Source organism: Podarcis melisellensis, assembly GCF_964234715.1.
Source record: "Podarcis melisellensis genome assembly, chromosome: 7".
In the NCBI taxonomy this organism is placed as follows: Eukaryota; Metazoa; Chordata; class Lepidosauria; order Squamata; family Lacertidae; genus Podarcis; species Podarcis melisellensis.
Window position 1 is genome coordinate 46992965 of NC_138539.1, and position 19042 is coordinate 47012006.

The 19042-nt window shown below is 40.1% G+C and overlaps 1 protein-coding gene across 24 annotated transcripts in view; it reads right to left on the reverse strand.

The window, feature by feature from the left end:
* The window catches only part of EPB41L3 (erythrocyte membrane protein band 4.1 like 3), a 126367-nt gene that overhangs the window by 67033 nt on the left and 40292 nt on the right, over positions 1-19042 (reverse strand). For 3 of the 24 annotated variants that reach the window (XM_081918008.1, XM_081918015.1, XM_081918007.1), the window contains exon 1: positions 15741-15879. The exons of 1 other annotated variant lie outside the window; for it this stretch is intronic. The gene's annotated coding sequence lies outside the window, so the exon portion shown is untranslated. Of the gene's footprint in view, positions 1-13408; positions 13622-13701; positions 13864-14807; positions 14829-15036; positions 15061-15142; positions 15163-15740; positions 15890-19042 lie in introns of those variants that run through there. 20 more of the 24 variants (XM_081918024.1, XM_081918003.1, XM_081918004.1 and 17 more) reach the window with 15 other exon arrangements.

Here is a 19042-nt window from a genome sequence, read left to right on the forward strand (position 1 = left end):
ATGGATCATTTGCTTTTAAAACATTCCCTCTTTGCTAGTCCAAGGATGAATTCGAAGAAACTTTTTTCACAATGTCATGGTTCATTCTATTTCTTCCAATCTATGTCATGTACTAAGTGCTTCACATTCCCTAACATTACATTCTGACATGATAGGGCAGCATTTTCAAAAGTGCTACCTGTTTCATGTTCAGAACTACTTAGTGAGAGTTGAAAAATCTGAATGCATGGATGCGATGTTAATATCAGAGGAAGGGTTTTGTTCAGTTAGAGTCTGGGAAAGTTAAGCTAAGTGGTAACAATCGTAGTTAGGCAACAATCATAGCTTAATGGCAATTTTAAAAACCAAAGTAGCAGAAACACAATTAAATGAGAGATGTATTATTTACATGCCAGAAATGTCAAATCTTTAAAAGGAACGAATACATCCACAGACATACTCTTCAAAAAATTAAGAAGGTACTAGGAAATTATTGCTATCCAATTAACGAAAATTCTGATCTTCCTTCAGACAGGGAGGTGCAGGACATACACCCCAGCAACAACTAGAACCAGGATTTAATATATATATATATAAGAAACTTCTTCAGCTTGAAGCCTAACAACCCTATCATCAAGTTACACCCCAAGTATTTCAGTGGAGCTCATCTGAAATGTCCCTGAACATCTCATCTAATTTCTCTCAGCATCTTCAAAACATGCAACCTGGCCTTGCAAATGAACTTCTTCCCCAAAAGCCAACATTGTGTTGCATCACACACACTCCCAAAGTGTTTATTAAACAGGGATTAAACTTCTACATACAAGCAAATCCTATGATTCATTCTGAATCAAAATATAACAAATTTTCAAAAAGGAAATCAAAGGCACTTCTCCCACTACATAAAGTAGTACTGCTACAATAAATACATTAATTTTTATTGTTATTTTAAATATATTGTTTCTAATGATTACTTGGTTTACTAAAGTATGCACAATGTCTCTTTTTTCAAGTTACATTTTCTACAGATCAGTTTCATTTGTTGAGACCTTAGTGTTACATTAGGAAGAAAAGAGGGAAAGAGGTGGAGGGGGGCATGGTGAGTGGGGTGGCAACGCTTCTATTCTACTTAGTATATGTGTGGGGTTTTGTGTCAGTGTCACTTGTGTGGGAATACCTTTATGAACTCCATTCAAAGGAAAACTGGCAAGTGCCCACCAGCCATCACAATAAAGCACTGCCCCAAATGAATTGCTTAGCCTCCTGACAACAGCAGCATTCTAGGTCACTTACCCTATTTGTCACCCTCAAAATATTTAAAGTGACAACATGCCTTGGCTGTACATTTTGAACTGCACAGCAGAGATAAAAAGCAAGTACTCCAGATACCCGAGATTTCATGTTGGAAGTGCTTAACAGTTTAAACTGAGATATTCTCCTTTTCTGAAACAGTCTTCTGTTTAAACAAGGGAAGATGCCAAAGTATAAATTTAAATGGTGGCATCAAGCTGGTCTTCTTTCACTCATGGAGATGATTTTGATCAAGTTGGTGCCTTTGCTAACGGAGGAGGAAAGGTCAGGGTTTTGCCAGCAATCCCCTTCCAAAAGCAGCTCTGAGGAGTTGGGGGGACCCTCCAAAACAGGGTAGAACGTATTGTCAGAGCTTCAAGGTGAAGAACAAACTGGCACTCCCTCCTCTTTCATTAGTGGAGGTGTTTGATGGATCAAAACTCTTCTGTAAATGAAAGGGCACCAGCTGGATTCCATCCACTGGATTTAACACTGCTAATCGACCCATGTGTAGTTTATGCTATTTTCTTTTTTAAAGGCTATCTCCATTTTGTATGTTTAATAACTAAACAGCCCTGGCAAAACATAAATTCAGATCTGCAGTGATTTTACTTCAAAACGACTGATCTGTTGTTTATTTTATGAGTTTACAAGATACTTAACTTCCCAATCATAAACATGCTAGGCTAAGAAAGAAGGTGGTTATCAGCAGGTTTACCAACAGCTGCATAAGCAAAACTTTTACCAAGTGGTATAATGTAAGGGATTCTAACTGAGATTTTGCATTAAGGAAGTGCAGCTATAGCTATAGCCCAGCTATAGCTATATCCCAGGTTCAGAATGACACATCCATAACATAAAATGTGAGACATCCCTACATCAAAGGACAGGCTATGGAAAACATTACTTCACCCTTTCTCTAATTAACACCATGCCGCAGGCTTGAGGAAAGAGAAATGGCACACTACAGCAACTGCTGTTTAGGATGGCACGTCCATTGCAGGTGTTTAAAAAGGTAAGCTTGTGTGAAATGTTTGCAGCTGGAAATTTAAGCAAGTAAAAGAAGTTATTTGGTAAAATATATAATTTTTTGTTAGCTGTTGTAGATTTGGTCATAGTTCAGACTGGAAAATGTTCATGCACATTAATAAAAATATATACCATTTCTGGTGGCACAAGATTAGACCATGATGAACATGTTCATTCAGATTAGCTGATTATATAAACAAACAACTCCTTTTGGTTGTTTTTATTTTTAATATTGGGGGGCCTCAGTGTGTGTGTGAAGACCTGATGAAAGAAAAACAATAAAATGGAGGAGAGCAGTACAATTTTTGCTGTGCAGCAACAGTGATGTTTCTAAGAACAATAAGGGGCTGAGGATAACAATTTCTTCTGCATAAGAGATAATTAAAGAGAAAATAAAAATAAGTAGGAACTTAACACAAGAATGGGCAACAATACCACTTTGACAGAGCTGTACTTGATGCAGGAACTAATAGGCTCCTTGAACCAGCTGTGTGCAAATTACAATGTCATTAACTGAACACAATTTACAACCAAGAATATATAAATGCTCTTAAAAATGTATTCCCCCACCCAATAAAAGGAGAGTATATTGTTCTGATACTTTCTAAAAATTTACTTCTAGTTAAAGTTGTTCTTACAACAGCAATTCATGCATAAGTTCCTCTCACATCCTGTTGTCATATTTATTATTTCATATCACACAACTATCTCTCTATACAATTGTAGCTCTCAGTAGTTTCCCCAGATATCATTAAAATTAGATGGCCTATACAGGGTGACTTAAGAATGCTCCCTACAAGAACTTTTTGTACCTCTTGTATCAACATGACTAAAAATTTTAAAAGGGCCTTTTACTTGCTTCAACTAGCATTACTGGGACTTGCACATACTACCAGATTTGCATAAAGTCACTACAACCAATACAAGAATTTGAATATCGTTTGTTAACAAGAACTCAGTCGTTCCTTCAAATCTTTCAACGGAATGTATTAAAAATGCCACTGAGACCATTCCAATGTCACTCATTTATGCTGCCTGTCTCCTTTTGAATGATAATGTGGGTAAAGGTTTTATCAAACTTCTCTGATCTGCAACAATAATTAACAGTGTATGGATAGTAAAGGGAAATGGAGAAGAGTACACTTGGAGATACACAGTGTACATGAACATTTCAAAAGGTTGTATTACTTCCTTGGCTTAGACTGAAGCAACTACAGCTTTTATAACTTTTTCCAGTGCTGACAAGAGAAACAAACTTTTTTTTTTAGTGTTACAGATGGCATTCATCTCTATCTTTCCCTATCATTGAATCTAGATGTGGTAGTGCAACTGATGGGAGTTGGGAGTCCAACAAGATTTAGATTCTACAAAGCCAAATTCCATATTCCTTGTGCTCTACTATAGCAAATGCCTGATCTCAAGATAACTCCTGGTACTCAAGTTTCTGAAATGCTGATATTTAGTAGGCTCAGCCCATTAAACTTAGAAATGATTACGCTTCCAGCTCTACTTTTATGATATAAAAATGCAATAAAATCTTTCAGTTTACCACAATGGCATGCTAAAATTGCATTCCATTTTTTTAAAAAAATAAAATTTGAGAAGGACAGGTTTGCTCTGTGTTCCTATAAATCATGCTATATAGGGTTCCATGGTTTTTGTCTTGGTTGTAACCCTGAATATTGGTGTATGGCATGTTTATAACTTATAATTCTTGACATTATATATTACAGTTGCTCAAATGAATATCTATAGTTTTATTACGAAGTCAGCAAAAATAGTAAACTATCATAAAAACTTCAACAAGGTAGAGAAATATAAATGTTAAAGTTTACTAAATTTTGGATGCAAGTTGTAGTGCTCTGGATCAACAATTGTTGGATTTTGCCATTCTTCTTTACTAAAGCTTATTTTCATCATTTTTGACAAAACAGATTTAGTGACCTACACACAGAATCTAAACCATTAAGTTCAAAAGAACTGGAAATCCTGTTCTCTATTCTGCACTCTCAGTCTGTTGCAGTAGAAAGAATTATTCACATTGCTCACACTGCTGCTCCAACAAAGTAATCAAAAACAGCAATGTGCTGGCACCAAACTAAAAGGCCCTTATAATTGCCATGTTTCAAATTCCATTTAGTCAGCCCCTAGCAAAGAGGCTACAAAACTCTTTAATAAATCATAAAACCAGAGGGGGGAAATTAGGTCATCTTGTCCATCCCCCAACATTTTAAACTTGCATTCTCCATTGTACCGCTGAATACTCGGTCAACTTGTAAATGATTCAAGTGATGGGATTTTTACTGGCCCCCTGGAGAAACTGCTCTATAGTCCATGAGTCCATGAGTGAGCTCTTTCCTGATAACACTTTCTCCACCTATTTACCCATTTTAGAGGACAACATATATATTATTATATTATATTATATTATATTATATTATATTATATTATATTATATTAATTATTGCCATTACTATTTTCATACTTTTTGCTAATTTAGCAAAAGACTTTGCATTGTTTACTGATCCCCACCACCACAAAAACCTTACTGCTACTTAAGAAACATTCTGTAACCCATTATAATTTGCTGCTATCTGTGTAATTTAGGGGCACAAACGAATGAAAATGTGTTACCTACAACAATAGTAGATGTGTGCACGCACAAAGTTCCAAATTATTTCATTTATTTAGCAGATTTATATCTCACTTTTCAACTGGAGTCCCCAAAGCGGCTATCAAGCATTTATAAAACACAACACATGCTCAAGAAACAAAACAACCATGCCTCCTGAAACAGAAACCAGCTTTAAATATTCCTCCCTACAGGGCAGTTGCTAAACATTAGCTCTTATGATGGTCAGCCCTGATGCTCCCTTTGTCTAACTCCCGCACTGACTTCTTCCTTTTCACAGGGCACTTGATGTCTGTTGGCTCTCTGACACTGCTTTGATATCAGAAAAAGCAGATTGTTTCCTGAGCAGCAATACTGGATTGGGGGTGGGGAGGACAGTGGATAACCAAGTAGGTGACCAAAAAAGAAGTGCTACTGAAGAGATGAAATGTAAATATTTGTATTTATTTATAAAATTATTTATATACTGCCACCTCAGAAAATACATCACCCCAGAAAATATCAGGGTGATGTACAATAACGTGTATACAAATCATAAAACACCCTTAAAAACTGTGCAAAATAATCATTAAAATCGAGAATATTTTAACCAACTGCTTAGGCCTGTCTGCATAAAAAGGTCTTCAAGAGATGCCTGAAAGTCAAAAGCAATCCCCAACTTCTATTGGAGGCCAGTCGGGCCTCCGTATCTAAGGGAACAACCATCAGTGTCCATATAGATGATCTCAGTAACTAAGCTGAGATATAAAGACCCAGGCAGTCCTTAGTTTATCCTGGATCCAAGTGGTTCAGGACTTTGTATATCAACACATGAGCTTTGAACCTGACCCAGTATCATATGGGCCTGCAGTGCAGACCTTCTATCAGAGGTGCACATAATGTTGAAGGTCTGGCCCCTCAGCAGCCTAGATACTGACTTATTCACTAGCTGGAGCTTCCAGGCCAGGTCCAAGGGCAGACCACATAAAATAAACATGTACTGCGTACAGATTATCAAAGTCCTAAGTTATCATAAAGAACACGCAGAATGCAGACTTTATGCTTGGTAGCTTTTCTCCAGCTTTTACACATCTTAACCAAACAGATACAAGTGTGGAAGTACTCATATAATATTTAATGTACAATTCTTCCTGATATCCAACCATGGTTATTTCCACCACACATGCATGTAATGGTCCTATTTTGAACAGAATCATAGGATTGCAGAATTGAAAGAGACCATGAGGGTCATCTAGTCCAGCAGTGTGCAATGCAGGAATCTTTTGTCCAACATGGGGCTTAAACCCATGACCCTTAAATTAAATGTCTCATGCTCTACCGACTGAATACATTTCTATTACTGCAAAATTGAAAGTGAACAAACTTCTTACATCAACCCTTATGTGAAAGCATGCTACTTCTTGTTCACTTCAAACTGATTGCCCTTCAATTTTAAAGCAATTAGCTAAATCCTGGCTCTTGCAGTGTGAGACACCATGAGACAAGAGCTATCTTTCCACACACTATTACTGATCTTATCTGCTAGTGCTACTATATTCTCTTTTCAGTCAACTCTCTGCTAAGCTGAAGAAACAATCACTATTTGTTACATTAGCAGGTCCACACCTCCTGTTATCTGTTTGACCTCCTCTGTAACTGTTCACATTCTAATGTAGTCTCCTTGAAGGTGATTATATATATATCACCTATATATATATATATATCACCTATATATATATATATATATATATATATATATATATATATGTATGGCATTTATAGTCACGCTTTAGTCAAAAAATCTCTTAGAGAGCCTACAAAAATCAGTATTAAAATAGTGCCTGTCCTCAGGCTTACAACCTAAAAAGACATCACACATAAAGAAAAAATAGAATGAGAGAGAAGAGGGTAAAACAAGCTCAAGTTCTTAAAGTTAAAATTAGATATAACAAGAATTTTAAACTATATTTTAACATCTCTATTCTATATCTCACATTTATAATTTCTTTTTATTTAAAAATATATTTATCTTCTTGAAATTATATCTAAACAGCTGGAGAAATGCAGTACAGGTAATAAAATTTATTTGCACACAAAACGTCAGTATTGGGAACAGCAGAATATTATTTCTCTTCTTGGGTTGCACTGCTAAATGACCTTGAGTGGTTATATCACTCACTGCTTTCTTTTTTCTCCTCTCTCCCATCATCTATTTTTATCATGCATCTCTTCAATGCAGGTACCACTGTGTATGATATTTATAGGCTCTTGTGCATTAGAGATTCCACAGAAGAGGATGAGAAACAGAATCGTAATTTCAAAAGGACTTACTGTTCAGAAGTACCATTAAAATTGGAAACTACTCATATTCTGGCTAACACAGGTTTTGGCTTCAACTGCTTATATAGGTATGAATTCAATCACCAGGTACCGATCCTGAGTTGGACATGGTACTAACAAAAACAATCCATGTCTGAAAGTAGAGCTATATACACTGGAGGAAAGAGCTTGGATTTTGGCCAGGGCCTGACGTGCCTTCAGACCCCAAATAAAATATTTACGGGGGCCCTGGGGTCCCCAAATTTGATAAGTGGTGCCATTCAAATGGTGTGCGCACACCACATATTGTGATCAATTTGTTGTAATGTATGATGTTGGTCTTTTGTTTTTGTTTTGCTTTGGTTCTTGTCTGTTTTTTTGTAAGTTTTGGCGGTTTTAAAATTGGAGGTTCAAGTACATTATGGTGGTGTGACGGGCCAATGGCCGTAATAAAGATCAATCAATATTGTGATCAATTATGTGGGGTGGGGCTTCCTGCCCCTCCTATTTTCTGTAAGATGGCACCCCTGCACACAATTATCTCCATGGTGCAATGGTGTTTGACACAGTGTGTGTTGAAATCCACTCACTGAAGGATAAACGAGGCCCTTTGTGTAGCGATACATTAAGGAAATGGGCAATGCTATGACATAGCACCCATGGAGTGGTCCGCAGCAACCAGCATGGCCCTAATGATGTCACTGGCCCATACTGGGTATTGCTAGACACTTCTTTGGTACTAAACTAACGGCATCTGCACAACAGTATTCAAGCCACAGATGTTCCTCCTACTCTGATGTCCTGAGCTGTGTTGTTATATTTTACAAAGTGAGAAAATTGCTCTCCTTAGGCTTTAATCTAGGCTTTATTTAGGCCTAAACTAAAACTAAACAGAGTCATGCTTCTTCCACCATATATAAAAGAATTCAAAGCTACCACAGATGAATAGCAGATTCTTTTTAATAAGTGTTCTGACATGAACTATATTTCTGTTATCGCACAAATGTTGCAGTTCAGAGAAGCATACTTCTACCACTGCTAATCCTTAACCATCCAGGCAAGAACAAATCTATATAAATAGATAAAAGGAACTTATAAGTGTCTCTCATACCTCCTTTTGCCCCCATTCAAAATTACCTGCTCATCCAGTTTTTAAAAATCTCCTAACATCCAGTGTTTGAGGGAAAAGGTCAACTGAATGCCAACCTAGCTAAGCAATGTTTCAATACTTCAGTTTCAATTTGCAAAGGGTTTCGTAATATGTGTTTGAGAAGCTAAGAGCGCAATAAAAATGGACACCCCCAACATGCTTCCATGTGCTGTAAAGATCTTGTTTGAAAAGGTTACAACAGAAAAATCCATGGGAAAGATGAAGAATTCAGACCAAAAATACATTTTTTTATTTCAATATTAAATCTGAACTAGTAACATTACCTTTCCTTTGGTTTCCCTGTGACAAAAGAAATCTGCTCGGGGGGAAAACAGCTCCTAATAGGCTATACATCCAACACTTGTCATACCAAGTAGAGACCCACTGATTTCAGTGAGTCTACTCTCAGTATGACTTAGTTGGATATCAACCAAATAATTTAACCTGCCTTACCAATTACATACATACATAAATACTCTCTCTCTCTCTCACACACACACACACACACACACACATATACAGGAGCTGCTAATGAGCATAACTATTGGCCATTGTACAAATTTGCTACAGCTCATGAAGAATATGCATTCTACTAATTTCTTAGTCAATATACATATTTTCCAACAGGCCTTGGGCATTGTTAATATCTGAACAACCTTTTATGAATTTTCTTGCCATTGTGCAAATGCCCCAACAGAAGTTGGGGCATGTGCCTATCTCAGCTACATTTTGACATTCTCTGGGTAATAGTGCCTGTTCTCCAGAAATTATGCATACATGCCCTTGATTTCTATCCCTAGTTGAAAACTGGGCAAATCATTGCCTGCAAGCTGCAAGCAGCCTGCAGTTGGGAAGATATACACATTGGTCAAAGCCTCTTGGAAAATATGCATACTGATTGGGAAATGAGTACAATTCTTTCTTCATGGACATATGTGCACATTCTCCACAAACTGTGAATGTACACAATGGCCAGTTATGTGCATTAGCTGTTCAGCTCGCATTCCCCCTAACATATGTACAATACACACCTGGGAACAGATTTTACATGATTTATCTTCTGTGGAGAATACTACATCCTAGTTTAAAATTGTAATCATCATAGAAACTTTACCACAGGGCAGATACAGATATTTTAGTTTTACAGTGTGATATTAAGGTTGTGTTTTTTTAAAAAAAATCTAACTTCACTGTTACTTGCTCCTTAATAAATGTGCTTAAGATTGCAGCTTTAAGATGCAATCCTATATGGATTTGCTTGGAAACAAGTCTCACAGCAGTCAGTGAGGCCTACTTGCAGTAAGTGTATATAGATGACGCCTGCAAATTTTACCATTTTGTTTTACATTTGTCATTGTCCTCCCTGCCATAGCTTTCTGTATGCATCCATGGTTGCCAATCCCATTAGCATCTATATTATTTTTGATGTGGGATTCTCAAACCTAAAAGACAGGTTGTTCATCTCATTTCACTTTATACATAGCAAGGCCTGGGAGAAACCATGGTCATACCAAAACTAGTTTTCTTTCAGATGCTGTCGGTCATGCTATATATTTTGTTGATATTTCATGTGGTTGGTTAGGAGATTTCATATTTCTCAAGACGCCAAGTTGTATATTCATCTCAAATCTCAGATCAAATACAACTTCAATCTATAACTAGAAATCTTGTCCAACACTTTTGCTGGATCAGTGCAAGCCTATTCATTGCTATTCAGTTGGATGTGCCCTTGAGGTCAATGGGATTTACTTCCCAACAAATATGCATAGGATTACACATACAGTGGTACCTCAGGTTAAGTACTTAATTCGTTCCAGATGTCCGTACTTAACCTGAAACTGTTCTTAACCTGAAGCACCACTTTAGCTAATGGGGCCTCCCGCTGCTGCCGCGCCGCCGGAGCACAATTTCTGTTCTCATCCTGAAGCAAAGTTCTTAACCTGAAGCATTATTTCTGGGTTAGCGGAGTCTGTAACCTGAAGCGTATGTAACCCGAGGTACCACTGTATTTGCAAACCTCAAGAGACAGGGTAGACTCAGGATCAATCTGATTTTGTTAGTACACACAAAGTTAAATTATAAACTTTGCTGAAACTATATGTAATATGTAAGGAGACACTGAATGGTCAGAGACAAAGTATCTTGAGACAACTAAATTTTAGTTTCTCAGAAATCCAACAGATTACATTTCTCTAGAGGTCCCTCTGCCCCCATGCCTATAGTGACAACATGGTAGGAGACAGAACAAAAAGCCTGCCAAATCTCCCTTGTGGAAGCTATTAAGATGTGCCATACTCTCCCTTCCTACACTCTACTCTGTTTGTCCTCTTGGAGGACTACAGAAAACAGCAAGTTTTGTTTTTTTACCAATAATAACCACAAAGGTCATCTTCAGACCTTATGTCCACAAACAAAGAAAAAAATGCTGTATTAAGTTTTATGTCTTTGGACCACAGGAATACCCAATATCTTGCGATACCAGTTATTTTGTTTATTGAATGAAGAAATAAATTCAGTAAGATTTATTTTGGTTACAGCTTTGTGAAATCAAACCTCATATTTATCAAAAATTAGGTTGCAAGTGGTCAATAGGTAGGTGCGAAATGTGCCTGGTGAATTTCAATTTCTGGGTAAAAGCAATCCATCAATCTACAGGTAATACATTCTGGTGAAATAAGTGTATCCCAGTTCTAGACACAGATGGAATGTAATCATATTTACAAAGTTGTACGTTTGTTTCTGGTTGTAGAATAATAAAATAATTTATGTGTGCAGTCACATGGCATCTTGCTTTACTTGTTCATGATTGCTTTCAGAAACAATTAGACTGAATTATTTCTCTCTTTGGTTAAACTTAAGGCAATGGCCTGATCGCCTACACATGAAATCATATTGACATGAGTTCACTTGATTTAACTGGAGTTGTTGCACAACAAAATCTGCAATGTATTTCAAAAACAACTGATTCATTACTACTAATAATAATATTAATACTACTAATAATAATAATAATTTCTTATACCCCTGCCATCTGACTGGGTTCTCCCAGCCAGTCCGGGCTGCTTCCAACAAAAATATAGAAAATATTAAGAAACATAATAATTTTTAACCACACAGACACACACAGCTTGGATAAAACTTCTGTTACAACACAACCAGAATTTGAAACATACTCTAATTTCTTCCTGTCTCAGCACTTCTTATTTACTTATAATGCAGTAGTGCATTCTCCTGAACCATATAATCTTCTGAGTGCATTTTGTCCCATCAATGGTCTTCACAGACAACCTTCTCATCTTAATAATGTTGTGGATACATTAATGTATGTTGCTGCACATCTATTCTTCAAGCACAGCTTTGCTGACTCAACCCATTACCAATCCACATTCCTTAACAAACAGTAAAATTTTCATAATTATAATTTGGGGAATAAAATTGTAAGTACATGGGCAATGAACCTTGTCTTCAACTCAGCTTGTTTTATTTGCAAACACATATGCAAGCACAAACTCCGAATTCATCTCTCCTAGCCCCTTCTTCAAATGAATGTCCAACAGGGAAACAGTAGTCACATCTATTCAGCATTATGTATTATGATAAAATATGGCTCAGACAGGCTGTCTCACTGCCCCACCCTCATTTCCTTGAGCCAAAGTGATGTCATGGTCAAAGCAGCAATAGGGACTCCATTGCTACAATTCTAGAGACTTCTGTGTCTCCACCCTCTTTTCCTATAACATTAGACTACAGCAGCAGTTAAGGTCCGCTCAAAGTTAGCTTACAACATGGCAGACACTTCCTGCAATAACAGATAGTTTTATAAATCATCCACTGGCCTCATGAGGAGCTAGTTCAAAAACAAAGTGATATGAGTGTTGGTGGCATTGATATAATTAACGACAAAACATTTATTTCCCCCCATGCCAATATGTATTTAAGGTGACATGCTGTTTCTACCCATGGACCACTGCTATTACCAGGATAATGACCACATTAGGTTTCAGCCATGCTGCCAGACACACTGTCAAGTGGAAACTAGAAAAATAAACTTGTAGCAGTTTCTTTTCAGGATAGGTTATCTCTTTATCCTGATGTATCAATTTTACTTCCACTATAGCGCTCCAGTTCAATTCAGTGGTTATTAAGATCATGATTAGGACTGACATCCTAAATACAGTTAACTGGGAGTATGTCCCATTAAACCAACTAGGCTTACTTTTTCATGGAATGTAAAAGGCTGCTCTGTAATATCACTACTAGCAGAGTACCAATATCACACTGAAATGCAATGATACATTTTAAATAAAGGAATCTGGGGAAGTCGAGTTTGCGGAACATAGTATTTCCCTTTTAGCCTATGTAAAACAGAACAACATAGAACAACAGAGTGACAAGTGTTAAAAGTGCATTTTTAAACATTAAAAACCACCAATAAAGTTTGATAACTGACGTATAAACCTAGGGAACCAGCAACTAATCTTATACATTTTTGCTCAGAAATAAGTCCCAAACACTTCAATGAGACTTAAGAGATCAGGCTGCCTACATGTACACACCTTGATTCATCCTAGTCCTCTTTTTAAAAATGTATATTTTAAGTAACAACTGAATATGAAACTTCTCTAGGGTAAAGCCAAAGCTACTTTTTTCAGAACAAGAATAAATGTGCTTTCTGTTGCAATGAAACTGATGTGAAGAGGACTAAATTAGTCCTCTGAATACAAATTTAAGCTATATTAACTATACATCAGCTAAAATCACTATTCAAACAACATTCAACATGTTTTATAGAAGGTAACAAAGCAACCTACAGGGGGGGGGGAAATCGCATATGTAACTTTTAAAAATTATTGAAATAATATTTTTTAAGCATTTTAAAATAAAATCCATCCCAGTTGATATCTTTAATGTCTTTTAACAAGAACAAGCTTCCTTGCAAGTTTCAACCACATGCTCAAAGATAGGACATGAAACCAGGTTTAAATGCTCGACAAAGTTTGATAACTGAACCACACCCTTTAAATACCAACCCTTCTCTCTACTTGCTACTATACTATGCATTACACCGTCCTCAAAGCCTTGGCATCAAGAGGATCTTCATCATCACAGGCTGTAGAATTCACCCCACTTTGCGGTCAGGTAAGCGGTGGTGATCAGCTACTGAGTCATTCTTTCAAAGTAGCACTTAGGAACGAGGAAAGTAACACTTCCAACCCTAACCCGCGATTTAAGCGCCTTAAGCGCTCCGCTTGATTCCCGACTCAACTAGCCCTCTCCGAGCGCCTCTCTTTTTCCTCCCCCATCGCACACGTCTGATTAATACCAGCTGTTTCCCTCGATCTTTCCGTTTAAGCTCTCAGCAGCTTCTTCTTCCCCAACTTTAAGCTCAACTCTGCAGCCGAGAGACATGCAGCCATAGGGAACCTTGGGATTGGGAATGCAAAGGAGAGAGAACAGGAGGAGACAGCGCTTCCACTGCAGAGGTCCAGAGCTACAATTTACTATACTGTATAACCACACCCACCGCATTGCAGAAGCCACGAGCTGGGGAGAGGCGAAGTGGGGAAGGAGGGAGGGGAGAGAAGGAACAGGCAGGAACCCACGGACGAGGCGGGGCGAGACATAGCACGATGCCAAGGCCAGTTCCCAGGCACGGGCTGAGGGCGGAAGCTTCTTTCCCCGTGCCTGCGGCAGACTCTGCAAAGGAGTTAACCGCCCAAAGTTGAAGGAGGCCCAGCAGGTAAGCAAGGAAAAGGGATGCACGATGTTGTGCTCAGCAAAAAGTCTGCCCAGAAGGATACCTGCTACATCAGACCACATGGCGTTGAAAGGGAGGGGAATGTTGCCACTTCCCCTACTTTGGGACGCCATCCTGCTGCGAAAACTGCTTCATAACCACCACCACCACTGAAGTTTAGATAAGTTTTGTGGTTTTTTTGTGGGGAGGGTGTTTATTTACCTCACATCACATCCACGTCCCTCCACCTTTCAGTTCCCTAACGTTACTCAATAAACGAGTACCACAGCCAGGAAGGTCAACATTGCCATACTGGAAGAAATGGAAACGGCCAGTCATGGTGGGTGAAGCGGGCAACCTCGAGAAGATGCCCACGGCTGCGCCTGGGCACCAAGAGAAGGCGTAGTGGGGGCGGAAGGCGTATGACAAGCAGGACATCCTATCTCCTAGGAGTCAAATCAAAGGCTGTACAGAAAGGGGGCAAGGCCACGAAGCCCCATGGAAAGGCACCATCTGGATGGCCACAGGGACGGCCCGATGCTGGATACTAGATGGGCCTCTGGCCTGATCCAGCTGCGCGCTTCTTAGGACGGGCACTGCTGAGGAAGGTAAGCAAGGCAGCCCCAAGCAGCCAGCTCTCACGGTGAAACGGAAGGGCAGCGCAGGCAGGAAGGACAAAAGCTTCTTGGTACCTGGGCTCGGTCTCTGCAGGTTTTTGCTATGCTCGTTGAGCCCGACGCAAACGCCCTTTTCCGCCAGCTCACCGCAACCCTTCTCGCTCGTCTTAAGCCCAGACGACAGCGCCCTGCCCCAGCCAGCCGCCCCAGACTCCCTTCCTCCAGAATTCCTAAGCCCCAGGCAACTCCGGAGGGGGAGGCACTGCAGAGCCACAGCCACCCCGTCGCAGCAAAGTCAACTCACGCGCAGATTGCAAATGCTGCCCGTTCGCTCCATCATGCTCCACCCGCGCGCGCGCGCACCGAGCCCCCGGCCATTCCGCCGGCGCCCAGCTGCAGCCTAGGCATACCTTTCCCTGGCTTCCAAGGCAGACCATGCCTTTCCGACTTAAGCCCCAGGCCATTCCCTGTTACTGCTTTATTCTGCTGCCTGCCTCCCCCCCCCCCCCGGCAGCGCCCTTCCTCCCACCCCCATTCATTTCCCTAAGTCAGCAGGGAGACCTTGGCCGGCGCTAGCAAATGCAGCAGGCAGCGAGTTCCCCGCCTAACTCAGATCTCCAAGCTCCTCAAACCAGGGGGACCACCAGGGGCCAAGGCCACAAAGCAGCCCCTCGCTCGGGGCGCGGGGAAGCGGCTTTCCTGCCTGCCAGCTCCTCGCCAGAGAGGCAGCGCCAGGAGAGCAGCTGCCCATCCCGCAGCCCCGGCTTGGCGCCCTTCTGCAGGCCGAGTGCATGCGAAATGTTCAACCACGGACAACTGTTAACTTAAAAATGGCTTCTAGAACATGCATCACGATTCACGGGAGACTTAAATCAATCGGAGCAGAAGGCGAAGGCCTTCGAGAGCCCCCTTTCCCTCCCCTCCTTCCCAGAGCCGCTTTGCAGAAGGAACGCGCGCAAAACACCACGGGAATAACGAGCAACCGCAAAGACTCAGAGGTCTGTGTACCTTGTCAAAAAGAGCGCTGCGAGGAGAAGGAAGAGCCGGGACTCGGGATCCAAGTCGGCTTCCAGCACGTCACAAGGACGTGCAGCAGCTGCAGCAGCAAGAGCCACGCGTCAGCAGCAGCAGCAAGCACAGCGAGGCTCAACCCAGGACGAGCCCTCTGCGTTTTTCAGCAAATCAGAATTAGGCAGACGCCTCCCCAGACCCCCGAAAACGGAAAAGAGAAGCAAGATCCTGCCAGCTCTTTAAAAAAAGAAGACGACGAGCAGAGAAAAAAACTAACCTTCCAGTAAACAAAAAAGAAAGACCATATGCTAAAAACAACCCACCAAATGCACTTTTCTTCATCAGCAATGCAGATGTCTGGATTTACAAGATCCAGCTAATTTTGGCCACATCTCCTGAACCAAACACACCCAAAAGTCAATGGTGCAATAACACAATTGCAGTTAAAAAGAATAAGATCAGAAGCTGGCTTGACACAAGTCAACAATCTAGTGGCATGTCTACAGTAATAATAAATACCAGCACTTCAGCACTACTAGCATCCTTTTACTTGGAAGTAGGTCACATTGGTTTCAGCGCAACTTACGTTTATGTAAGTATGATAAGGATGTCACATGTAACACTTAGCATTACACTGCACTACAGAGTGCTCAAAGCATTTTACATACCTGATCTTGCTATAATCCTTAGAACTTATTGCCGGTGGAAAAGCTACAGCCAAAATGGATTGTCTGAAACCACATTATGAAACTGGCAGAAGCAAGATTCAAACTGGGGACTTGCTACTTCATAGCTCAGCCTGCTACTGGCCAAATTAGTAGAAACCTGTTAGTTTTAGTGTCCCAATTCACACACAACGCTGTCAAAACCATGGCTCAGCATGAATGATAAAGTTTGTGGTTACTTGAGCAAAAATCACAGCAGCAGCTTTAACTTCTTCCCTGGTTCTGCTGCTGTTGCATTACCAGGAGCTAAGCCATGGTCTGGCTTAGCTTTAAGTGTGAACCTTGACTCATGGGTTTTTGTCTCCCTCAAATCACAACCAGTAAGCCAAGATCAAGACTTGGCTGTAGCTCAGCTACAAACCTTACAGTGCCTGGATGCCCTTAATATAGAAGATGGAATATGCAGAGCAGGGATGGGGATCCTGTGCCCCGATGTTGTTGGATTCCAACTCCCATCAACCATAGCCAACAGAGCCAGTAGTAAGGAATGATGGGAGTTGTAGTCTGTTCTCACTCCTGTGCTAACACTGGAGTGTCTCATTCCCGGTGCATATAGCTCCAAGCTCCTCAAACCAGGGGGACTACCCTGAAGTAGAAAGTGGCAAACGCTGCTTACAAAAAATGCACCTTACAAAAGACCTGCAGGTATTATACTAGTAAAAATGGTCCCAGGAATGTAATGGAATGGGATATATTTGTGCAACAAGTATACTCTATCTGCCCAACTCTGTAGAGGTTGTATTATTTCTGGTAATTAGACCCCCAATTCCGTATGAATGCATCTTCTCTGGGGACTGACTGGTTAGAATGTCAGGTATTGAGTTGTGTGCATTGGAAATACTATGCATGTATGATCTCAGTAATCCTAACAACCACCTTGTAAGTTTTGTAACTATTACTTAAGGTTTTGCCAAAGGCCACCTAGTGAGATTTGAATCATGGGTATCCCAACTCCTAGCACACAATTCTAGTCATCACACTACTTTGGATTGCAAAGTACTGTCAATGAGACCTCTGAACCAAGTATATCAGTGCCATTATTTATATCTGTATTTTCCCCTTCCTCTAAGGAACTAGTGCATACATACTGGATTCTCATTTTTTAAAAATGAACTCAAAACATGGAGGAAAGGAAAGGAAAAAGGCTAGACTCAGGGGCAGGAGGGTGGGGGTGGGCAAGAGACAGAGATGAGTCAGCCTGCTGAAGAAGCCAGGGAGTCTGCCTCTCTTGCTGTGACCAGCTCCCCTCCTGCCTGGTCTCCAAGAACACGAAGATAAATGAAGAGGGCGGAGCAAAGAGAAACAAGACGATGGAGTCTTAGGCTGCTGGGGAAGGAACCCAGAGAAGAACCTTAGAGAGCGGGAAGCTGGGGATCTTCAGTCCTCACAACTGCCTCATTTGAGCAAGACCTACTGGAAAGAGTTCCTGCCCTGCCATCACTAGGTCTGTGCTGTTTTGGTTTCTCTGAATAAAGCGTTAACTTCACTGACACCGGGTGTTTTATTGCTAAGCTGCCCCTGGTCAGCTCCTGCTCCTCACAGCAGGCAAGAAACAAAAGGCTTATAGAAAAGTGATCCATTTTTGGAATATATTGTGATTATAAATTGGTATTATAAAGGTATAAATTTATATTCATTAATTAGGATAGGCGTGCATGGTACACCACATGTGTCCCTTTGGATTCCAGCCCATCTGGGCTTACAAAGTGGTTAAGAATACAATACTTTCTTATTGTTGAAGGCATGACACATTCCTGGTTCTTCTATTTCAAGTAGAGAGAACAGCATATTCACTTTACTTATGTATACAGTCTCCTTGCTGGGGTAAACAATCTTACCTTTGTTCTCCTCTTCTGAATTTCATTCCTTCCCTTTTCCTTTTTAAGAGATGAGATCACTGGTCTGAACATAATGTTCCAGATGAGCGTGAGCTATTGATTTGTACCACAGACTTATAATAATTGGCTGCTTTTTTCCATATTATTCTTACTGAATCTTAGCTGAGCAGTAGTCTTCAATCAACTGTCCTCAATTACCCTTCTAATAAGATATCAGAATAGGGATGGAGTTGGGGAGTTACTAAAGCTGTAAAACTTACATGGCAATATTTACACAGAAGTAATTCCCACTAAACTTAGACTTTGAAGACTACATAATTTCATGCATAAATATTAATTGTTTTACCAAGTTAAAAACTTCTGTCATTCAAAACTTGGCAGTCTTCTAGCTAATATTACATGGAGACTGGACTGTCTGTGATGACTCAGTGGTTGTATATGCACATGTTCAGAAGTATTTGTTTCTTTACTATTGTTCAGCTGTTTCAAGTCTGATACTACAAGCGTATAGTGCATTCAGAAGTAACGCCAATTGAGTTCAATAAGGCCTACTTCCAAGTAAGCGTACATAGGATTGTATCCTATGCTCCCACAATGAAAACAGGTGTGGTGACCCCTGAATTTATTTCTATTTAGTAATAGTATTTACCTGCCTCTCTGCTCAACTTAGTTAAATTCCCTCAAAATCTTATTTGTAGTTTACTATTAGGGATGTGCACAGTTCTCAAGGTTCACC